Raw genomic sequence first — 23562 nt, 5'->3', positions numbered from 1 at the left:
ATTAACCAATCTACTTGGCTCTTCTTTCTGTTATGAATGCTAGGCCAATTTTCTCAACCCGAACTCTAAAAGTGGTACTGGATCTCAGTTGGTATGTAATAAATAACAAAAACGAAAATTTTCAAGCATACATAAATCAATCAGAAGCAACAAAAATTCTTATGGAAAGGAAAACAAATAGAGAAAAGAAACCTGTCACGGTTTATCGCAGGATATCCATAATACCCATGCAATATTTGTCGTTGACAATTGGTCAGGCGGGTGCCTGATTAAGATCAGCATTTTCCAACCTGTGCTCAGAGGCTCCCCCTAAATTTTGAGTTTTAGTAGTGATTTATCGGTACCGTTTTTGCCCTCCTCTGGTGGTTTGATTTGTAATTCAGGTTAAATTTAGTATTAAAATCAAAATAAATTTCTTAAATTATAATTGGTAATTAGAATTATAAGTTAAAACATCAAAAATTATAAGACAAGGCATTGTAAAATTAAATCAAATCGTAGTTTTTTATCGAGTACCCAATTAATTAATGGATTTAAATCCGATAAGTTATTTAAACTCGATTCGATATTTTTTTGCGCCCCCCTACCTACGAAAATCTTGGATCCACCCCTACCTGTGCTCCTCCATCCGCCGTGGAACTACAAAATGTTCTTACGTACACTGCATTCACAATCCTTAAGGTTACATGAGTTTCTCATCTTGGTCCCTGATGTTTGAGTTTGAGTTTTCCATTTGGTCCCTGATGTTTAAGTTTGAGTTTTTCTTTTATAAAACATGCAAGTCACCAAACAATAATTACAGTACATACTGGGATGCTAAACATGCATAAGAATGTTGTACTGTTCCAGAATGAAACTGTATCCTATCTAAAATAAAATAAAAAGATGTACTGCTTTTTGCTTAAAACTCTAGCTTCAATCAATACATGTTTTAGCATTGTATAAATGTTCACGTACATGTAAAGCACATATATTATTTGCTCAAAACATTTTTTTTGAGACAAACAAATGATACAATGGTACAAATTACCCGTCTCTTGTACAATCATACAATCAAAAGTTACCTACAAAAATATCCATTAGCCTCCTCAAATCCAAAGCAATTACATAGCAAAAAAAAACCAAAAAAAAAAAAGTTGGAGGACTCCAGAAAATTGGACCTGCATCATCTCAAACACTCACCATCTCCCAAGCGCCCCTTTTGATCAACTGCCTCATAGTTACAATTTGATTCAAATGCATTATCAGTCTTTATGTCCACGGTGACCAGCTCTTTTAAAACAAAAATCAGGCATCATTTTAATGTTGCTGGGCCCAGTTCAGTTGTCTAAGCCAGACATTATTGTCAATTTGCAGATGACTGGATTTTCTTTTAACCTCGTCAATATTTGTTACATAAATAATCATCCTTCCAAATCTTTGGAAAGGAAATTTTTTCAAGACCATAATTAAAGGGAATTCATGTTTCAGATTTTACAGGCCCCAATTGAGGTGTACATATGTAACTCGTGCAATTTTTTCTACTTGTGAACTAACTGAAATAAAGAACAACAAAATACTATAAAATCCTAAACTGATAATTATCATCTACAAAACACAAGAATGTAAAAAGGAAAAATAAATAAATAAACATACCACCCCAAGTGATTTTCTTCTTTCTCCAGAGACTGGATTTAAAAAAAAAAAATCTAGTTCTTTCTCTCCAGTCAAGAAGCCTCGGCCAAACCAAACCATTTAATTAAACAAATAACTTGAAAAAAAAAACAGCAAGGGAACTAAGAAACTAAAAAAAAAAAAAAAAAATAGCAAGGTAACTAAGAAACTAAAACAAAAATAAAACTAACTCAGGGCACCCTTGGCACCCTTTTTATTTTTCATTCTCTTTTAGAAAACAGGAAACAAGTTTCCATTTTCAATGTTTTCATTTTTAGTACCACCTTTTCTGCAGATCTCTGACATAGATACAGTTAATTTAAGAATATAGGGTTAGGGATTGCATGCAAAAGCAAAAGCTCCTCTTAAAATAGCCCAGTAAAATTTAAGAATCTTGGAAAAGATATAAAAAGAGCTCTGTGCTACTAAAGTGAGCATGGTTTTGTCAAGATATCCAAATTTCATTGTCTTTCTGTTGTTCGTGTTTTAGTTATGCAACTATCTAAATTTTTTAGGGATGTTATCAAATTAGGAAGGGCACCCCCGAAAAATTGGAACTTTTCAGTTTTGCCATTTAAAAATTTAAATTTTTACAAAAAAAAAATACTATTAGTCTCCCTCATAAAATAAAATTACATCACAATTATTTATCCAGCCCCCTATCTCAATTTTCTAGTTCCGCCCCTGAATGTTATAATTCTTATGCTAAGCCCCTTTCTCAAAATCTATTTTAATTTTAAAGGGATCTTATATTATTTTTTTTTTTTTTTGCTTGGCTAACTTATGAGCCGACCTCTCATGAAGAGAAAAGTCTGCTCTGAAATGACATTCCAACAAACCCTCTTGCTGCCTCTGCCAAAACAGAGTTTGAAACGACCTACCACCTATTTTGGAATTGTTCTTTCATCTCATTCCATTTCCAATTCAATTTGTACATCACATTTTCACATAAAAACACAATTAAAACTTGGTGTGGTAATAGAATGATCTTGCAAACACTAAAAACTCAACAATGGGACTATTTGCAGATGGTTGGCCATTGGGTTCACTGAAGGTACGAAAATTAAAGAATTTTCTCAAGTAAAACCACACCGATAGGAAGATTTCTTGAAGAGGTAGAACTGGAAGTGATTTCAAATAGGCTCTACAGTTGGTCATGATATTTATTGATATAATCTTTTTTTCATTTTATTTCACTTGACTTTTGTAAATTGCTATACGACTTCTATTTCTAAAATTTGGTCACTAATCATCCATCAACCTTAAAAAAAAATAGGTTGGTTAGGATATGCATTACCAAGTCTGATGGAGAGCTAACAAGGTGAGAAAATGTCGAATTAGGTGATAACAGATAGATCAAGAGAGGACATTCTGTCAGGCTAGGTCAGCTGCTGGAGCTCATCGGAGGCCACATAAAAGGTCTGAGAGAAGCCAATTTCTTGTGTCAGTTATCCAGCTGAGATAGCAAAGATAAAGTATGTTCAATGTGAGAGAGTATATTAGAGGGTAAAATGGACAACACTTTTCATCGGGCAAAAGAGTCTCCTGGTTCCATAGGTAAAAGAGAGCTCTCGTTCTTTTCCACACTGTTTGTTTAATGTCTGGCACATCTGTTCCAGTTGAAGAATGAGATATCTGCTATTCACTATTCTATCGGTAGTTAGTATTAAAGGAACCTAGTGCTCATATCCAAGCCCATAACCAGTATATTCTTATTCTTTAGCAGACAAGATAAATATGTGCTGCAAGCTGTATAAACACAAAAAGAGTTAGTCTCTGTGCATCTCTGGTACTGACCCAAGAACGCCCTTAAATTTAAACAGCTAAAAAGTGCTTCGTGCTCCAATGTACTAGAATCCATATCTAATCAATTTAAATTGAAAATGTTGAGCATTTGATAGAATCCATATCAGAGCTGCACTTCTACTAGATAGGTCATGACCATTGTGCCTACCTTCATAATAATGCAGGTTTTCAGGTAACTGGAAGCAAAGGCAATAAAGTTCACACACGTTGTTGTCCATTTTTGGAAACAAATTTCACTTGGGCTGGGTTACTTTTGCTATTAGTTACAAATTACAGTATATAAAAGCTAGAATCTTACTTGGACTGAGTCACTATTAATCTTCAGCCTCGATTTTCTGACTGCCCAAACAAAAAAACCCCATCATGACAAAAGCTGAGATTAACCAACAACACTGCAAAAATAAGAAAAAGGGTTAGTTACCATCATATACTCAGTCATTGCTTGGTTGGTTATCGATGTTGTGAGCTTACCATCATATACTCAGTCATTTCTTTCAGTTTATTTGCACTCTTATGGAACACAAAGTCAAGCTCAACAAAATTGGAACTAACATCTAAACATAGGCGTTAATTAGATTTATGGTATGTCCTAGACTCTTTAAGTTCTCATTTGGTGTGAATTCAATTAGGATATTGACAAATAAGCCAACACAAACTTGAAAACGAAGAACAAAATAATGTTTAATTACACCTACCCTATTTTGACCTTGTTCTAGTGGGGTCTCATTTGCACTTCAATTTTCTCCAATTTAACTTCTTAAATATATTGCTATGTTGGGAAGCTGTTGTCTAAAGTTTCTAAATGACTAATTAATAGAGTAAAAGTCTTACAATGTGTCGCGTACCTGTGTGTTCTTCATGCATACCACTATAATGCTCTTTTTTCTCCATATACATTACAATAAAAAAGAACGAACTCCGTATGGGCACTTCATTTCTGTACTAGCGCTTCATTTCTAGGTTGAGCAAGGGACCTCACTAGAAAAATTGACAAGCTACTAAGTCGCTAAATTATTAAAATTGGTGATTAAAATGTATTTACCAAAAAAAACTGAATTAGTTCACATAGTTAAAACGGGGCAAGGTTACCTAATTGGATAGCATTTACATATAGTCCTGACTGAGTTGTCCAATTGAGCAAAAGTCGAGGAAAATCAGTGTGGGCCCACCCAAGAGAGCTGATGCATGTGCACACTTCCTGCACCTACAAAATTTTGATAAAAAATTAGTGGACAACCAGAAATAGAACAAGAATAACAAAAGTAAATAAAATGTTATAGTCTTTTCTTTTTAGTCAAGTTATATATAAATATATTATTTTAATTTATATAAGATTCTCCTGAGATTCTCCATTGTTTTTTTTTATTATTTTATCCTCTTTTTCTTTGTCTTTCATTTAAATACCTAATAATAGAAATGAAAATACATTATTTATTATTTTTTAAAAGTTAGATCAAAAAAATATCGAAGAATTCTTTCCTCTTAGCTTATATATTTTATTTATATTAGAAAATATAAAAGAATGATATAATAAATAATTCTTAATTCTTTCTTTTGAACAAAAAATGTCTTTCACATAAAAAAAATAATAAACACTTCCTTTCATGGCAGTTCCAAAAAAAAGTACTTCTATGTCAAAAAAATGTATTCGTAGAAATATCTGGAGAAAAAAAGCATATTTAACTGCACTAAAAACCTGTTCTTTAGTAAAATCACTTTTTATTGGAAATTCAAAAGGTTTTATTGAAAAAAAACCAAATAAAAGAACTTTTGGTTTTTACAGAATAGATATAGATTAAAATGCTATAGATTAGAGAACTAGCTTTAGGTTAAATTATCTGGAGTAAAAGCATCTTGTTTTCTTATAAGTCTCAGAGACTGCTCGAACAGAGACTGTGCAGTTCACTGAGGAGTTCAAACCAAGGCTGGCATGGTGATTGTTGAAAAGGGTCAACTTTGTTCAGCAACGAAAGGACAAACTCCGTATTGCCACTTCATTTCTGTACTTCCCCGCTTCATTTCTATACTGGCGCTTCATTTCCATACTGGCACTTCTTAACTAGAACAATTAATTTCTATACTGGCACTTCATTTCCAAACTGGCACTTCTTAACTAGAACAATTAAGCTACTGAGTCGCTTGAATTATAAAAATCAGTGATTAAAATGTAGTTACCAAGAAAAACTGAAACTAATTGAAACATAGCTAAAATGAGGCAATATAAGGACATTTGTGATCATATGGTTTCAAACAAGGGGCAAGGTTACCTAATTGGATTGCACTTACATGCAGCCCCGGCTATGTTGTCCAATTGACCACAAGTCGAGGAATATCAGTGTGGGCCCACCCAGGAGAGCTAATTCATGTACCCACCTCCTGCACCTACAAAATTTTGATCAAAAAATTGGTGGTTAACCATAAATAGAACAAGAATAGCAAATGTAAATAAAATGTTATGGACAAAATATATCATGTAGGTTCTATTTTCTCTTAAAATTGGCCATCAGAGATGCGTTGCTAAACAAAGTTAACCCTTTTCAGCAATCACCTTGCCATCCTTAATGGTGAACCCCCATTTTTACAACAAATATATATTAATAGAAACAAATGCGAGATGATCATTTACAATAAAAAACTATCTAAAAAAAATATCATTTAAAATAAAAAATAACCTTGGTAGCCTTGGTTTGAACTCCTTGGTGAACTGCACTATCTCTGTTGGAGCCATTTTTGAGCATTGTCAGAGAACAAGATGCTTCACGCATGCCTCGGCAGCATCTTCCTAAATTTCAATCAAAATATAAGTTGCTTGTAAGTTGGTGGATTTCACAAAAAAGACAACCATAAGGGAAAATGACTTTGTGTATACTAGTTAACCGAAATTTTAGTACCGTGCTGGTACAAACCAGGAATCATAGATAGGGGAAAAAAAGGGTTTAATTTGGGCATAAAGGTATTGGCACCAGTAACGGCCTTTATGGTTTTCTATTTGTTTATCTTGCGTTTGATTGAACAAACTAGAAATCAAATGGAAACCCACATTCTTCCATTTCCCATTTGATGGGAATTAAATTTAGCTATTCAAAGATAATTAAGCCAAAACAAACTTAAAACTGCATAAAGTAATAGAAAAAACATATCACTGTCTTTTCTTTCGGAAATCACCACCATGCTTGCATGCAACTTCTGATCATGAAGTACTTCACCTAGAGTCAGACAATCTTTAGTTGAAACTGAAATAAGATAACTCATCAATATAAATATATAACGCACGGTTTTTTCTCGGTGTATACGCAGAACAAGCATGTAAGCTTAGATTGTCCAATTTATCTTACTTGAGATAGAAAAATATTTAAAGAAACTTATCTTGCAAAAATTTTCCAGACCACATTCAAAGCAGCACCGTTCTAGAAGGTTAGTATTGTTCTGTAAGAAAGAAACAATTAAGGAGGACACAAGCAAGATAACTAACAACCGCAATTAGAGTCAAATTGACAATTCTGATATAAGTACCCAAATTATCAGGACAGCAGCCATACCAATTGGACCGATAAAAAATAGAGGATTTTTCAGTTAGTTTCCCAAGACAAATAATATTTAAGTAAACCTACCCTATTTTGACCTTGTCCTGGTGGGGTCTCATTTTCTCTTCACTTTTCAGACAATTTAACTTCTTAAATACTATGTTGTTGTCTAAAGTCTCTAAATGACTAATTATATTAGTTGGGTCTCATTATCCGGACAGCAGCCTTAAGCAATCGGACCCATTTTTTCAACAAATAAATATTAACAGAAACAGATGCGAGAATGATCATTTACAATACAAAGCTATATATCTAAAAAAAATATCATTTAAAATAAAAAATAACCTTGCCAGCCTCCTCGGTGAACTGCACGGTCTCTGTTGGAGCAATCTCTAAGCCTTGTCAGAAAACAAGATGCTTCACGCAAGCCTCGGCAGCAACTTCCTAAATTTCAATCCAAATATAAGTTTCTTGTAAGTTAGTAGATTTTACAAAAAAGACAACCAAAAGTAAAATGACTTGTGTAAACTAGTTAGCCGTAATTTAGTACCGTGCTGGTGCAAACCAGGGATCATAAAAAGGAACAAAAAACATACACAAGGTTTAATTTAAGCATAAAAGTACTGGTACCAATAACGGCCTTTATGACTTTCTATTTGTTCCTGTTTCGTCGCTATTTTGATTAAACACAAGAAAGTCATGGCACATAAAAGTACTGGTACCAATTTTAGTACTATGCTAGTACAATAAAAAAACTATACATCTAAAAAAAATATCATTAAAAATAAAAAATCACCTTGCCAGCCTTGGTTTGAACCCCTCGGCAAACTGCACAGTCTCTGTTGGAGCAGTCTCTATGCCTTGTCAGAAAACAATATGCTTGATGCATGCCTCAGCAGCATCTTTCTATATATCAGTCAAAATATAAGTTCCTTCTAAGTTAGTAGATTTTACAAAAAGATGACCAAAAACGAAAATCACTTGTGTAAACTAGTTAGCCGTAATTTTAGTATAGCTGGTGCAAACCAGGGATCATAGAAAGGAGAAAAAAACAAAACAAAGGGTTTAATTTGGGCAAAAAAGTACTGGTACCAGTAACGGCCTCTATGGTTTTCTATATGTTTCTGTTTCGTCGCTATTTTGACTTAACACAAGAAAGTCAGGGCTTAGGAAAGGAGAACATCCCGAAACTAGAAATCAGGTATAAATCACCATATCGAATGGAAACCTAGATTCTTCCATTTCCCATTTGATGGGATTTAAATTAGGGTTTTCAAAGATAACTAAGCCAAAACACACTTGAAACTGGATAAAGAAATAGAAAAAAACTTATCAATGTCTTTTCTTTCGCAAATCACTACCATGCTTGCACGCAACTTCTGATCATGAAATATTTCAGCTAGAGTCAGACAAATATTTAATTAAAATGAAATAAAGTAACTCATCTTTAGTCGGACAATCTTTAGTTAATTGACAATTCTGATTTAAGTACCTAACTTATCCGGACAGCAGCCTTAAGCGATTGGACCAATAAAAGAATCGAGGATTTTGTAGTCAGTTTCCCATGACAAATAATGTTCAAGTAAACCAACCCTATTTTGACCTTGTCCTAGTGGGGTCCTCATTTGCTCTTCATTTTTTTCTAGTTTAACTTCTTAAATATATTGCTATGTTGGGGAAGCTGTTTGTCTAATGTCTCTAAATGACTCTTAAATATATTGCTATGTTGGGGAAGCTGTTTGTCTAATGTCTCTAAATGACTAATTAAAAGAATAAGTCTTACAAAGAATCGTGTACCTATGTGTTCTTCGTGCATAAAGTTCCCGGTATAATGCTCTTTTTCTCCATGAACGAAAGGACAAACTCCGTATTGGCACTTCATTTCTGTACTTCCGCTTCATTTCCATACTGGCCCTTCATTTCCATACAGGCACTTCATTTCTAGCTTGAGCAAGGGACCTGACTAGAACAATTGACAAGCTAATTAGTCGCTTAAATTATAAAAATCAGTGATTAAAATGTAGTTACCAAGAAAAACCGAAACTAATTGAAACATAGCTAAAATGAAGCAATTTAAGGACATCTGTGATCATATGGTTTCAAAAAAGGAGCAAGGTTACCTAATTGCATTGCACTTACATACAGCTCCGGCTGAGTTGTCCAATTGACCACAAGTCGAGGAATATCAGTGTGGGCCCACCCAGGAGAGCTAATTCATGTACCCACCTCCTGCACCTACAAAATTTTGATAAAAAAATTAGTGGTTAACCATAAATAGAACAAGAATAACAAATGTGAATAAAATGTTATGGACGGAAAATATATCATGCAGGTTCTTTTTTTCTTAAAATTGGCCATCAGAGATGCATTGCTAAACAAAGTTGACCCTTTTCAGCAATCACCTTGCCATCCTTAATGGTGAACTCCCATTTTTTCAACAATTATATAGTAATAGAAACAAATGCGAGATGATCATTTACAATAAAAAACTTTATATCTAAAAAAAAAATCATTTAAAATAAAAAAAAATAACCTTGCCAGCCTTGTTTTGATCTCCTTGGTGAACTGCACTATCTCTGTTGGAGCAGTTTTTAAGCATTGTCAGAAAACAAGATGCTTCACGCATGCCTCGGCAGCATCTTCCTAGATTTCAATCAAATTATAAGTTGCTTGTAAGTTGGTACATTTCACAAAAAAGATGACCAAAAATGAAAATCACTTGTGTAAACTAGTTAGCCGTAATTTTAGCATGGTGTTGGTGCAAACCAGGGATCATAGAAAGGAGAAAAAAACAGAACAAAGGGTTTAATTTGGGCAAAAAAGTACTGGTACCAGTAACGGCCTCTATGGTTTTCTATGTTTCTGTTTGGATTTAACCCAAAAAAGAAAGTCAGGGCTTAGGAAAGGAGAACATGCCAAAACTAGAAATCAGGTATAAACCACCATATCGAATGGAAACCTAGATTCTTCCATTTCCCATTTGATGGGATTTAAATTAGGGTTTTCAAAAATAACTAAGCCAAAACACACTTGAAACTGGATAAAGAAATAGAAAAAAAGTATCACGGTCTTTTATTTCGAAAATCACTACCATGCTTGCACGCAACTTCTGATCATGAAGTACTTCAGCTAGAAACAAAGAATCTTTAGTTGAAACTGAAATAAGGTAACTGACGTTATAAATATATAATGCACGGTTATTTAAAACTTCTCAGTATATACGCACAACAAGCATGTTTGTTTTGATTGTCTGATTTATCTTACTTGAGATAGAGTAATAATTAAAGAAACTTATCTTGCAAAAGGGTTGCGAACCACATTCGGAGCAGCACCTCCAGCAGCATATCTTTAAAATGTAATACAAGAGTTGTTTGTTGTACGCACCGTTTTAGAAGATCAGTATTGTTCTGTAAGAAAGAAACAACTAATGACGACAAAAGCAAGATAACTAACGACCGGAATTAGTGTCAAATTTACAATTCTGACACATGTACCCAGATTATCCAGACAGCAAGCAATTGGACCGATAAAAAAATAGATGATTTTGCAGTTAGTTTTCCAAGACAAATAATGTTCAAGTAAACTTACCCTATTTTGACCTTGTCCTAATGGGGTCTCATTTGCACTTCGTTCTTCTCTAATTTAATTTGTTAAATATATTTCTATGTTGGGGAAGCTGTTATTTAATGTCTCTCAATGACTAATTAACAGAATAAGTCTTATAATGCATCACATACCTGTGTGTTATTCGTGCATAAAGTTACCTCTATAATGCACTTTTTTCTCCATCAATGGTACATTACAATAAAAGGACGATCTCCGTATTGGCAAATCATTGCACAGGCGCTTCCTTTCTATATTGGCACTTCATTTTCGTACTGGCACTTCATTTCTAGGTAGATCAAGGGACCTAACAAGAATAATTGACAAGCTACTGAGTCACTTAATTATTAAAATAAGTGATTAAAATGTAGTTACCAAGAAAAACTGAAACTAGTTGAAACATAGTTAAAACGAAGCAATTTAAGGTCAATTGTGATCATATGGTTGCAAAAATGCGGTAAGGTTACATAATTGGATTGCATTTACATACCGTCCCAGCTAAGTTGTCCAATTGAGCACAAGTCGATAAATATCAGTGTGGGCCCACCCAAGAGAGCTAATGCATGTGCCCACTTCCTGCAGCTACAAAATTTTGATAAAAAAATTAGTAATTAACAAGAAATATAACAAGAATAACTAATGCAAATAAAATGTTATGGACGAAAAAAAAGGGTTTAATTTGGCATAAAAGTACTGGTACCAATCACGGCCTTTATGGTTTTCTATTTGTTTATGTTTTGTCGCTATTTTGATTAAAAAAACTACAAATCAAATGGAAATCCAGATTCTTCCATGTCCCATTTGATGGGAATTAAATTTCTCTTTTCAAAGATAATTAAACCAAAACTAACTTATAAGTAAAAACTGCATAAAGAAATAGAAAAAACTTATCACCGTCCTTTCTTTCGGAAATCACCACCATGCTTGCACGCAACTTCTGATCATGAAGTACTTCAGCTAGAGTCAGACAATCTTTAGTTGAAACTGCAATAAGATGTCAAAATGACAACCATAATTAGAAGTCAAAATGACAATTCTGAAATAAGTACCCAAATTACAGCAGCCTTAAACAATTTTAGTACTGTGCCTGTGCAAACCAAAAGGTGGTACAATTTTAGTACTGTGCTGGTACAACACAAAACTATATATCTGAAAAAATATCATTAAAAATCAAATATCACCTTGCCAGCCTTGGTTTGAACCCCTCAGCGAACTGCACAGTCTCTGTTGGAGCAGGCTCTAAACCTTGTCAGAAAACAAGTTGCTTCACGCATGCCTTGGCAACATCTTCCTAAATTCCAATCAAAATATAAGATGCTTGTAAGTAAGTAGATTTTACAAAAAAAGATAACCAAAAGGGAAAATGACCTGTGTAAACTAGTTAGCCGTAATTTTAGTACGTGCTGATGCAAACCAGGGATCATAGAAAGGAATAAAAAAACAAAACAAAGGGTTTAATTTGGCCATAAAAGTACTGGTACCGGCAACGGCCTTTATGGTTTTCTATTTGTTTCTGTTTCGTCGCTATTTTGATTTAACACAAGAAAGTCAGGGCTTAGAAAAGGAGAACATGCCGAAACAAGAAATCAGGTATAAATCACAATATCAAATGGAAACCTAGATTCTTCCATTTCCCATTTGATAGGATTTAGCTTTGGGTTTTCAAAGATAATTAAGCCAAAACAAACTTGAAACTACATAAAGAAATAGAAATAACTTATCACTGTCTTTTCCTTCGGAAATCACTACCATGCTTACACAACTTCTGATCATGAAGTACTTCAACCAGAGTAAGACAATCTTTAGTTAAACTGAAATAAGGTAAGTCATCTTTAGTGAGACAATCTTTAGTTAAATTGACAATTATGATATAAGTACCTAAATTATCCAGACAGCAGCCTTGTGCAATTGTTCAAGTAAACCTTCCCTATTTTGACCTTGTCCTCGTGGGGTCTCATTTGCACTTCATTCTTCTCTAATTTAACTTCTAAAATATATTGCTATGTTGGGAAGCTGTTGTCTAAAGTCTCTCAATGACTAATTAATATAATAGGTCTTACAATGCATCGCGTACCTGTGTGTTTTTCGTGCATAAAGTTACCTCTATAATGCTCTTTTTTCTCCATCAATGTTACATTGGCACTTCATTTCTGTACCGACACTTCCTTTCTATATTGGCAGCTAGCACCTCATTTTCGTACAGGCACTTCATTTCTAGGTAGAGCAAGGGACCTGACTAGAACAATTGACAAGCTACTGAGTCACTTAACTATTAAAATCAGTTATTAAAATGTAGTTACCAAGAAAAACTGAAACTAGTTGAAACATAGTTAAAACGAAGCAATTTAAGGTCAATTGTGATAATATGGTTGCAAAAATGCAGTAAGGTTACCAAATTGGTTTGCATTTACATACAGTCCCGGCTGAGTTGTCCAATTGAGCACAAGTCGAGAAAAATCATTGTGGGCCCACCCAAGAGAGCTAATGCATGTGCTCACTTCTTGCAGCTACAAAATTTTGATCAAAAAAATTACTGATTAACAAGAGATAGAACAAGAATAACAAATGTAAATAAAATGCTATGGATGAAAAATTTTACGGACGAAAGAATAGAAAAAAAAAATTATCGCTCTCTTTTCACGAGGAAATCACCACCATGCCTGAACCCAACTTCAAATCATGAAGTACTCCAGCAAGTGACAGACAATCTTTAGTTGAAACTGAGATAAGGTAATTCATTGTTATGAATATATACTGCATGCTTATTTAAAACTTCTCAGTATATATGCACAACAAGCATGTATGCTTTGATTGTCTAATTTATCTTACTTGAGAATGAGAAATATTTAAAGAAACTTATCTTGCAAAATTTTCCGAACCACATTCAGAGCAGCACCTCCAGCACCATAAAGTCTATGTTGAGAAGTTGTTGTCTGAAGTCTCTCAATGACTAATTAACAGAATAAGTCTTACAATGCATTGCATACCTGTGTGTTATCCGTGCATAAAGTTACCTCTATAATGCTTTTTTTTCTCCATCAATGGTACATTACAACAAAAGGACAAACTCCATATTGGCACATCATTTTTGTACCGGCCCTTCCTTTCTATATTGGCACTTCATTTTCGTACTGGCACTTTATTTCTAGGTAGACCAAGGGACCTAACAAGAATAATTGACAAGCTACTGAGTCACTTAACTATTAAAATTAGTTATTAAAATGTAGTTACCAAGAAAAACTGAAACTAGTTGAAACATAGTTAAAACGAAGCAATTTAAGGTCAATTGTGATAATATGGTTGCAAAAATGCAGTAAGGTTACCGAATTGGTTTGCATTTACATACAGTCCCGGCTGAGTTGTCCAATTGAGCACAAGTCGAGAAAAATCAGTGTGGGCCCACCCAAGAGAGCTAATGCATGTGCTCACTTCTTGCAGCTACAAAATTTTGATAAAAAAAATTACTGATTAACAAGAAATAGAACAAGAATAACAAATGTAAATAAAATGCTATGGACGAAAAATGTTATGGACGAAAGAATAGGAAAAAATATTATCGCTCTCTTTTCTTGCAAAAATCACCACCATGCTTGCCCCCAACTTCAAATCATGAAGTACTCGAGCTATTGTCAGACAATCTTTAGTTGAAACTGAAATAAGGTAATTCATCCTTATAAATATATAATGCACGCTTATTGAAAACTTCTCAGTATAAACGCACAACAAGCATGTAAGCTTTGATTGTCTAATTTATCCTACTTGAGATGGAGAAGTATTAAAGAAAACTTATCTTGCAAGTCGCCGCTGAAACGAGACGGGCGAGAGGGTAAAGAATGAAAATCATATCGCCAAATCTCACTGTTTCTCCGAGGAATTCACCTCACGATTTGGTGAGAAAAAAGTCGCTTCGAACCGTTACTTCTCTGCTTTGCCTCCTCCCTCCGTTGAGCGAATTTGTTAAATCGAAATTCTATTTCGCGTTTGAGTGAGAGAGATTTTGTTTCGATCAGACCCTAAATTAGGGTTTTCAAATACAATCTCTATGTCCTCCTCCTTTTTTGTAAGAATTAGGAAGAAAAACACTCGTGCTCTCTATCTCTCGCGTTCTTTCTCTGAGAAAAACTGAAAAACTAATGAAGAAAGCATTAAATAAAGGATGCAAAGAACTGGGTTAAGAGTCGGTGGCTCTTCAAAGAGCCGTTGTGCGTGATCGGAAAATATCTTAGAAGTTATTCGCCATTAATTGAGTGGATTTTCGTAAGATCTCAAAAGATACGAGAGATATAAGCAGTGGTTTAAGGAGTGCGTATCCTCTGAGATATCTCAACTTTTGCGTGACCAACGTATCCGGTGCCTATTCGGAGGTGGTGTAGGGGGTCAGTGTTATTTGTGCTTTGAAATTCGTGCATAACGTATTTAAACGGTTGGGATTTTCCATAAAGTCACGCAAATTTTGACATATCTCAGAGGATTCGAATTCGGGTTTAAGGGTAGAGGGAAAGTGGAAGTGGGATAGCAAGGACTGGTATTGAGGGTTTTAACGAGTCCAGATTCCTGAAGTATCTCAAATTTTGGAGTTTAGATCTGGACCGTCCGATCAGGATCCGAGTTAATCCAGTCGAGGTGGAAATGCAGGAGGCTCTTTTTTATACAAGAGATCGTGATCCGAGTTAATCCAGTCGAAAAGATCAGACGGTTTGTTTTTGTTTTTATTACATTTTGTTCAGATCTTTTGGACCAAAAACCAATTTCTTTTTTCTGATGTTCATCGCATATTGCACGCTACTGAAGAGAGAGATTGCGATTTCGTACAGTGGCAGCTGGCAGTGCTAAGCGAGTTAAAAAAAAAAAATACAGCTATCATCTCCTTAAAGAACAGCGGTAAATTAACTCTGTAAACTAAATCTGGGCCGTTAAAATTAAATCAAAATGTACTAATATTTTTTTATTTCTAAAAGCACGGGAGACTTCCTATTCTAATTTCCAGAAGGTAAATTTGTTTTTTTTAATTTAGAAGGATCTTTTAAAAATAAAAATCACATTTAATTATTTTTATTGACTTTCGGTCAGTATTATAACCACCCATGTAACCACTAAGAAAAATTAAAAATTAATTGCATAGGTGTAAAGATTTAAAAATTAAAACTAACTTTATCTTTATTTAGTACTTGACAATTGTATTAAATTTCTTCTTGATTTTACTATGTAGGTGTTTTAATTTAAATTAATAGCAGTCGACTGCCATTGATTTGTATTATTGAGGAGTCGGATAATTCTAAAAATATAATTATTTATTAAACTGAAATATAGAGATAACATATTTTATTTATTTTTAGTAATTGTAAAAGTGTGCTCAAAGTATTACTTATTTATTATTTAATTTTAAAATTTTAATCATTAAAATCTTCAACTTATACTAAATAAATTATACTATAGAGAAGCGATATTATTAACAGCGTTTCAGTGATTTTTCATCTTAAATGAATGTTATCAATGACAACGTTTCATCTTAAAACAAACATTACACAGGTGCCCTTTTCCATGTGATTTGTTTGGCTGCACAAGATATTGGAAATGATGTCTTTGACCTCGGCATGGTTTGTCTTGAGCTAGAAGCACCCGATAGGAGTCAACCGCTGTTTGCTGTTTGCTCAAGTGCACCCATTAAAAATCTAATTGCACTTGTTTCTAAGTTGATCCAGATAAGAGAAAAGAGATGAGCCGGGTCTTATCATCGCAACTTCGCAAGATATCAAGCCCATTATATAATAATTTCAAAGAGCAGAAATCGCAATCTAGTCACCAAATCCAGTTGCTGTTTTCTTTTGTTAAGAATTAATTTTGTTAAGTTTTTTGTCAACGCATTCACATCTATTTATCATAAAATTGATTACCGTTCAAATTCAGCCGCTGCTAAGGTTTCAAAAAAAAATCAAATTATCCAACTTTGATTATATAATAAGAGTGAGTCTATGGTACTATGCATATCACGGGTTGTTACTGTGTTACGGCTCTATATTCGAGTTTTCAAATCCTAACGGTCGATCTGAACCGTTCATCTTGTTCTCCATATTAATATGTGTTTGGAGACCAAATTTTACATTTTTTGAAAAATTTTTACTATTTTTTTAGATATTTAGAAAATCACTTGATCTGAAAATTCTGGACCATCCAAAAACAGTGGTTTTCAATAAATCTAAAAAAATAGTAAAAAAATTTCAAAAAATGTAAAATTTGCTCTCCAAACACATATTAATATGGAGAACAAGATGAACGGTTTGGATCTACCGTTAGGATTTGAAAACTCGAATATAGAGCCGTAGCACGGTAACAAATCGTAATATGCATAGTACATAGACTCACTCATATAATAATCCAAACTTATGAATGCTTATGATTACATACCCTAACACAAAGGGATGAAAACGGTATGGACAATATCTAATCCGTATGTGAACCGTATTCGAAAAATTAGATGTGAATATATGATATTCGAATATCTGTATGAATAAAGATACTGATATAATTTTACTTTTCAATTATCCGTATCTGAATAATAAATATATATCATATATTAGAAAAAAATTATGCTATTCACTTTTATAATTAGATAAATATTATGAACTTTAGTATTTTTTTTAATATTTTTAATGTTATTTTAATAAATATTAGACCTGATCTGGATCCATGTTCGTATCTGTCTGATCTCCGCTTCGTATTTGTATCCGGAAAATAAAAAAGAGAGATAAATATAATTTTACCACTATCCGCTCTGTATCCGCTCCGTTTTCAGCCCTACTGACTTTACAATCAAACAAGTATACAATTTAAACGTTTTTATTTTTAATTTATATGGTTTGGATAAAATAGCAGGATCTTGCTCTTTAAGCTTGAACAATGTCAAATTAAGAATTATAACTTTTTACTGATTTTGTATTTAGTGACAAAACAGATTATTATGTTGGGGTAACTATCCACAATTTGTTGTTTCATTTCTTTTTTTTTGGGAAGAATTTTTTCTTAAATTATTACAAACTAATTTGTATGTTATCTCATTCACAGTGGGCACCATAAGTGCTCATTGAAACCTCATACGTCATGTTTGGTTGTGGCCTAAAGCTAAGGATGTCTAAATTGGTTATTCCAACTTAGGGCGGTCTAAATTATTCATGTTTGGTTGAGGCCTAAAGTTAGATCATAGCTTAAACTATTCATTGTTTGGTTAGAATTGGTGGAGCACTAAAGTTTTGAAAGTCTAAATTAGTTAATTATTTATAATAAGATACTAATTATATAATATTAATATATTAATAATAACTGTAATATACTGTATATTATTATAAAATTTATTTAAGATATTAATAATATAAAATATTAATTATATATTAATAATTATTATTAATAATTAAATACTAATTATATAATTATAAATTAATAATAATTATTAACAAAAGATACGAATTATATAATCTTATTAAAATAATTATTTAATGTATTAACAATATAAAATATTAATTATATAATTATATATTAATAATAAGATACTAATTATATAATATTAATATATCAATAATGAGCATGGCTAATATAACATCAGTGTCATTTCAATCTATATAACACCAACTCCAAAACCTATCAAATCGAGTTCAAATGGTGAATCCAAACCGTTCAAACCAATTTACTCTATGAGTGATGCGTTTACATGCAAAAAATTTTATATTTTCGAGTTATTTTAGTATCAAATCAAGCGGCAAAAAAATTTAAAAAATGAATGTATTAAAATTAACTTAAAAACTCACACATTTGACCGCTTGACTTGATTCCAAATAAACTCAAAAACTTATAAATTTTACATGTAAACACGCAACTAATGAAGTAAATCGGTTTGAATGGTTTGGATTCACCATTTGAACTCTATTTGATAGATTTTGGAGTTTGTGTTATATGTACTGAAATGACACTGATGTTATATTAGCCCTACTCATCAATAACAACTATAGCATATTATAATATTATTATAATAATGATTTACTATATTAACAATATTAATTATTAATTATATAATTATAAATTAATAATAATTATTAATAATAAGATACTAATTATATAATATTAATATATTAATAATAACTATAATATATTGTAATATTATTTTAATAATTATTTAATATATTAACAATATAACATATTAATTATATAAATACATATTAATAATAATTATGAATAAGAAAATATTAATTATATAATATTAATATATTATAATATTATTATAATAATTATTTAATATATTAACAATATAGGATATTAATTATATAATTATTAATAATAAGATACTAATTATATAATATTAATATATTATTATAATATTATTATAATAATTATTTAATATATTACTAATATAACATATTAATTATATAGTTATATATCGTTAATAAGATATTAATTACACAATATTAATATATTAATAATAACTATAATATATTATAATATTATATAATAATTATTTAATATATTACCAATATAACATAATAATTATATAATTATTTATAATAATATACTAATTGTATACAAATAAAATATTATTATAATCATTCAAGTTAGGCCACTAGGTGGAATAAAAATTAAACCACCATGTGATGTGGTTTAATTTAGGCCGGCCTAAAGATCGGCTTATGCCATCTTAGTCCGGCTCAATTAAGACACGCTTAGTGGAATAACGAGGCCTAAACTCCTTATTCCACCCTTTAGGCCACAACCAAACATGGTGATATTTACTACAGAATATATATATGATAGGAAAACTTTATGTTATAAAATAAAATGAATTTAATGTATGCTATAAGTCTACAATTATTTGACATATTACAATTTGCAAACTTAATATATCGAGCTATGTCGAATGCAACATTATTGAAGTAGGGAAAATTCTTGTGTACTCATACAAATTAATTTGAAATAGTTAATTTTTCTGTAAAAACATCATTAATAACTTAATATCCAATATTTCTATTAAAATTTAACATTTATTTTTGTTATCACCTTTTATTTGTTTCATTTTTATTTAGATATTTTAAAAACTAAAATAACAAATATACTCTTTTATAAAAATAGAGGTGCCCTGGTCATCTGCTTTCTCCTGCTTTCTCCTCTGTGCTTCACACATAATATTTCCTCCTACTTTTATTTGGGGAAAAAAAAACCCAAATTCTCACGTTGTGTGTCTCTCTCTGTATATATCCCGTCTCTCCTTAGATTTTCTCTATAACCAACCATAATTCTTTCTCTGAGTAAGAAATATTTTTTTATTTTGATTTTGCTGATGACTCTAAAGGTCAATATATTAATTACTGTTTGTATTTTTACAGCTAGAAGTTTGTACTTTGAATGTTTGCAATAGATGTTTCAAAAACCAAAAAAAAATTCTTCAATTATTTAGTGAAATGATTATCAACTTGGTTTATCATTTTGCACTTTATAATTTTTTTTTGTCGATTCAGTTTTTAAAACAACTAAATAAAATATTAAATAAATAAAAAGGGACAATAAAAAAAAGTTAAATTTTAATGAAAGTATTGAATATTATAATATTTTTTATAAAAAAATTGGTTATATTATAATTACATTGTTAGAAGACACCGCACAGACATTTTTGTCAAAAGTTAACATCATTGCTGGTGACATAAACTATCAATAAAATTCGCAATTGATATATTCCTAATAATCTTATTTAATAGCAAATGCAAAACATGTGAATATGAATAGATAAAAAATATATATTAATTTTCCATAATTTACATAGATCATTATTCAAATTTTGTATAGTTTTAAAATTAATTAGTCATCTATCGAACAATTTGATTCTGATATTATATTTTATTGAGTAAGTTAACGTGTGTTATGCTCATTAAGAGAATTTGACAAGAATAACTTAAAAATATATCAAGAACCTGTCTTCGGTCTACTGACAAAGACACACAGGGGGTTAGGGGTTTCAAGTGTGTTGGGTGGCTTGACCCCCAACTCATATTAAAAAAAACTTTAAAATCTATTAGATTTATTTCAAATGACGAATTCAAACTGCTGAAACTAATCTACATTGTGAGTTATGCATGTACATATTGAAATTTTCAAATTTATTTATAATAAAGTCAAACAGTAAAAAAACCAAGTCTTATAAATTATTTTAATGCATTCATTTTCCCTCATTTTTTTACTGTTGGCTTTCTAATAAATGAATTCGAAAAATTTAAAATTTTACATGCACACGCATCATATAAAGTAGATTGTAGTGAGTTGCCCAATTTTATTTATAACGAAATAATTATCAAATTGCCTCAATTTGATTATAATCTATCCAATAATGAAAACTATTAATTATTTAATTCTATAATTTCAACAAACTTTTAAAATTGTTTATCGTTGTTAATATAAATTCTAACAAATACATTCTTCCATAAAATATTAATTCCACCTAAATCATTGTAGAGGATTGCCACCTCTCACACTTACAATTCCCGAAATTTTTAAACATACAATTCCTCTAAAACCAAGTTCGATAATCAAAAAGCTGGTCATCCGTCTATATCCCCGTTATTTCAGCCAAGTTGTCGGCAGGATTAGTGGCCATTTCTACGTACAATTGGTGCTCATTGGCCCAATTTTTTCTGACCACATTGACATTGTGACTAATGTTATGTAACCAGCGTACCTCTATCTCGTTCAACAACGGTTCAGGAGGTGGGATGACCCGTGAATACCCAAATTGTCTCATCACTCGATTAGGATAATGATATTCCACTATTCAAAAGTGTATTAGTGGCACACAGGCAAGCCATACATCACTCTCATCGTAAATTCGTAACGACAGCTTGGATGGATTCTCTAGTAACTTATCTTTGTAAGGCTCCCATTTTACCATGTAGTCTTCAAGATCTTCAACATCTCAAAACAGATCGTGAGATATCGACTCTCAAAAATTACCCGGTCTGTTATGAGATATTGTATGAAACTTCACAGTCTTGTTCTATGAAGTCAAGAATGCATGTCGATAAATTTTCATGATTTTTGAAGGTGTTTTGATATGTTAATCAGAGGTGCAAAGTTGGGCTCAGAAGCACTCCTTCAGCAGTTCGGGCAATTTTTGAGAGCCGATTGTTACGTTACGAAATTTTAATAATTAAAGTCAAAGGATTTAAAAGCAAAAATCCAAAATTGTGCTAATAAAATGGAAGTTTAAACCTTAATTAAGGTTCCTCTAAATAAGTAAATTAAGTATGAATCAAAACCGCGTTGAAATTTCGAGATTTTGAGATTTTATAGGCTGAGTGCGGATGGGTTGACCCGCACTGCGGGTGGGTGCGTCCGCACTCATGCAAACATGTGTTGATTTGAAATTATGAAAATATTGGCTAAGTGCTGAGTGCGGGTGAGTGACCCGCACTGCGGATGGGTTCAGCCGCACTCATGAATTCCTGTATTGAACTGAATTTCCTGAAATCGGCTAAGTACTGAGTGCGGATGAGGTTGACCCGCACTGCGGGTGGAATTCATCCGCACTACGCTCGGACTTTTCCTGAACTCTTGCCTAAGTCCCGAGTGCGGGTGAGTGACCCGCACTACGGATGAGTGTGTCCGCACTGTGTTAAATTTCATGTTCTGAAAATCGACTAAGTCCCGAGTGCGGATGGGTTGACCCGCACTGCGTATGATTTCTGTGTTGAATTTCACTTCCGAAAACGACCAAGTGCTGAGTGCGGGTCAAGCCACCCGCAGTGCGGATGGATGCATCCGCATTCAGAGTGTTTTTAACCCTAAAACACAAATCAAACCTTCTCTCTCTCCCACTTCGTTATTTTCACCATTTCTAAGTGATTTTTGCCCAAGAGAGAAGAAAAAGAGCGTGTGAGTTTCCGTTTCTTTCAGACTTCCGATTGTTTCTTTCAGACTTCCGATTGTTTTTAACCCTAAAGCAGCCGAGGATCTCTCCGAACTCTCCTATTTGGTATTTCTTTCTCTCTTTCTTTCTTTCGAAACCTCGAATTTTCTCGATTTCTCAGATTTTCATTTTAAACTCGAGATTTGTGTTCGAATTGCTCGAGGACTAGTTCCTCTACACTCCTCGCTTGTTATTTGTCAATCTTTTTCCTGATTTCCTTCCGATTTGAGGATTTTGAATTCTAGGGTTTCGAGCCAAAACCCAAATTGAGTATAATCGTGAATTGATCTATTTAATCCAACCGATTAGACTTATAATAGGTAAGGTTACCCTTTGATCTTGAATTTCTAGAACAATTAACGGCTGATTGGAGGTTTTGACCAAATTAGGGTTAACCAAACGGTAAATTGAATTGAACCGAGAATCAAAGTAGTGAAACTGTGACTGAATGGTTACCGGTCCAGTTAGGGGAGTACATCGGTTCGGTGTATCAGGCAAGCTAAGTCCAAGATATATCGGTCCATTTCAGATTCAGAACCGAGTGGGACTGGTGGCTTATGAGCTTGCGTTGCCTCCAGCTTTGAGCCGAGTTCATCCGGTGTTTCATGTGTCACAGCTCCGAAAGTATGTCCGAGATCCATCTCACTGCATCGATCATTCTGACCTGTACCTAGATGAGAATTTGGCATATAAAGAAGAACCAATGCGAATTCTGGACCGAAAAGAGCAAAGATTAAGAAACCGAACGATTGGACTTGTATTAGTGCAGTGGGGACAACACTCAGAAAAAGAGGCGACGTGGGAACTTGAAATGAAAATTCGCGAACAATATCTTGAGTTATTCGACAGTTCAGGTACGTAGTTAAGTTCAAAGGATTGAACTTTTTTTTTAAGTGAGGGAGAAATGTAACACCGTGAAAATTTTAAATGCAATTTGAATTAAAAGCCTAATTGTTAAATTAAATTGTATATAAATATGTATATGTATATGTAGAGGGAGAGATAAATGTATAATTTCCTTATTTATTGAATATTGAACTA

The 23562-nt window shown here is 32.6% G+C and overlaps 4 long non-coding RNA genes across 24 annotated transcripts; 2 read left to right on the top strand and 2 right to left on the bottom strand.

Annotated features, from left to right (window-relative positions):
- Positions 1-2240: 2240 nt before the first annotated feature.
- LOC144572003 (uncharacterized) lies at positions 2241-2919 on the bottom strand. Its single transcript, XR_013517642.1, has 2 exons — positions 2516-2919; positions 2241-2465 (listed from the first exon to the last, which is right to left on the bottom strand). It is a non-coding gene; the product is annotated as an uncharacterized LOC144572003 (long non-coding RNA).
- Positions 2920-2923: 4 nt separating this feature from the next.
- LOC144571999 (uncharacterized) lies at positions 2924-13490 on the bottom strand. 21 transcript variants are annotated; one of them, XR_013517623.1, is made up of 9 exons: positions 13416-13490; positions 11481-11570; positions 9517-9626; positions 8781-9218; positions 7780-7889; positions 5727-5841; positions 3758-3851; positions 3451-3607; positions 2924-3109 (listed from the first exon to the last, which is right to left on the bottom strand). It is a non-coding gene; the product is annotated as an uncharacterized LOC144571999 (long non-coding RNA). The 21 variants fall into 21 exon arrangements; XR_013517622.1 differs by lacking the exon at positions 2924-3109 and having other exon boundaries at positions 3128-3607; XR_013517621.1 differs by lacking the exon at positions 2924-3109 and having other exon boundaries at positions 3128-3516.
- On the top strand, positions 10718-13422 carry LOC144572002 (uncharacterized). The gene is made up of 3 exons (XR_013517641.1): positions 10718-10777; positions 12970-13076; positions 13231-13422. It is a non-coding gene; the product is annotated as an uncharacterized LOC144572002 (long non-coding RNA).
- An 80-nt stretch (positions 13491-13570) lies between the features above and the next one.
- On the top strand, positions 13571-14108 carry LOC144572034 (uncharacterized). The gene is made up of 2 exons (XR_013517652.1): positions 13571-13630; positions 13901-14108. It is a non-coding gene; the product is annotated as an uncharacterized LOC144572034 (long non-coding RNA).
- The last annotated feature ends 9454 nt before the right edge of the window (positions 14109-23562 follow it).

Source organism: Carex rostrata, chromosome 19 (genome assembly GCF_964058835.1).
Source record: "Carex rostrata chromosome 19, lpCarRost1.2, whole genome shotgun sequence".
Taxonomy (NCBI): Eukaryota; Viridiplantae; Streptophyta; class Magnoliopsida; order Poales; family Cyperaceae; genus Carex; species Carex rostrata.
This window is presented reverse-complemented; position numbering and strand designations above follow the sequence as displayed.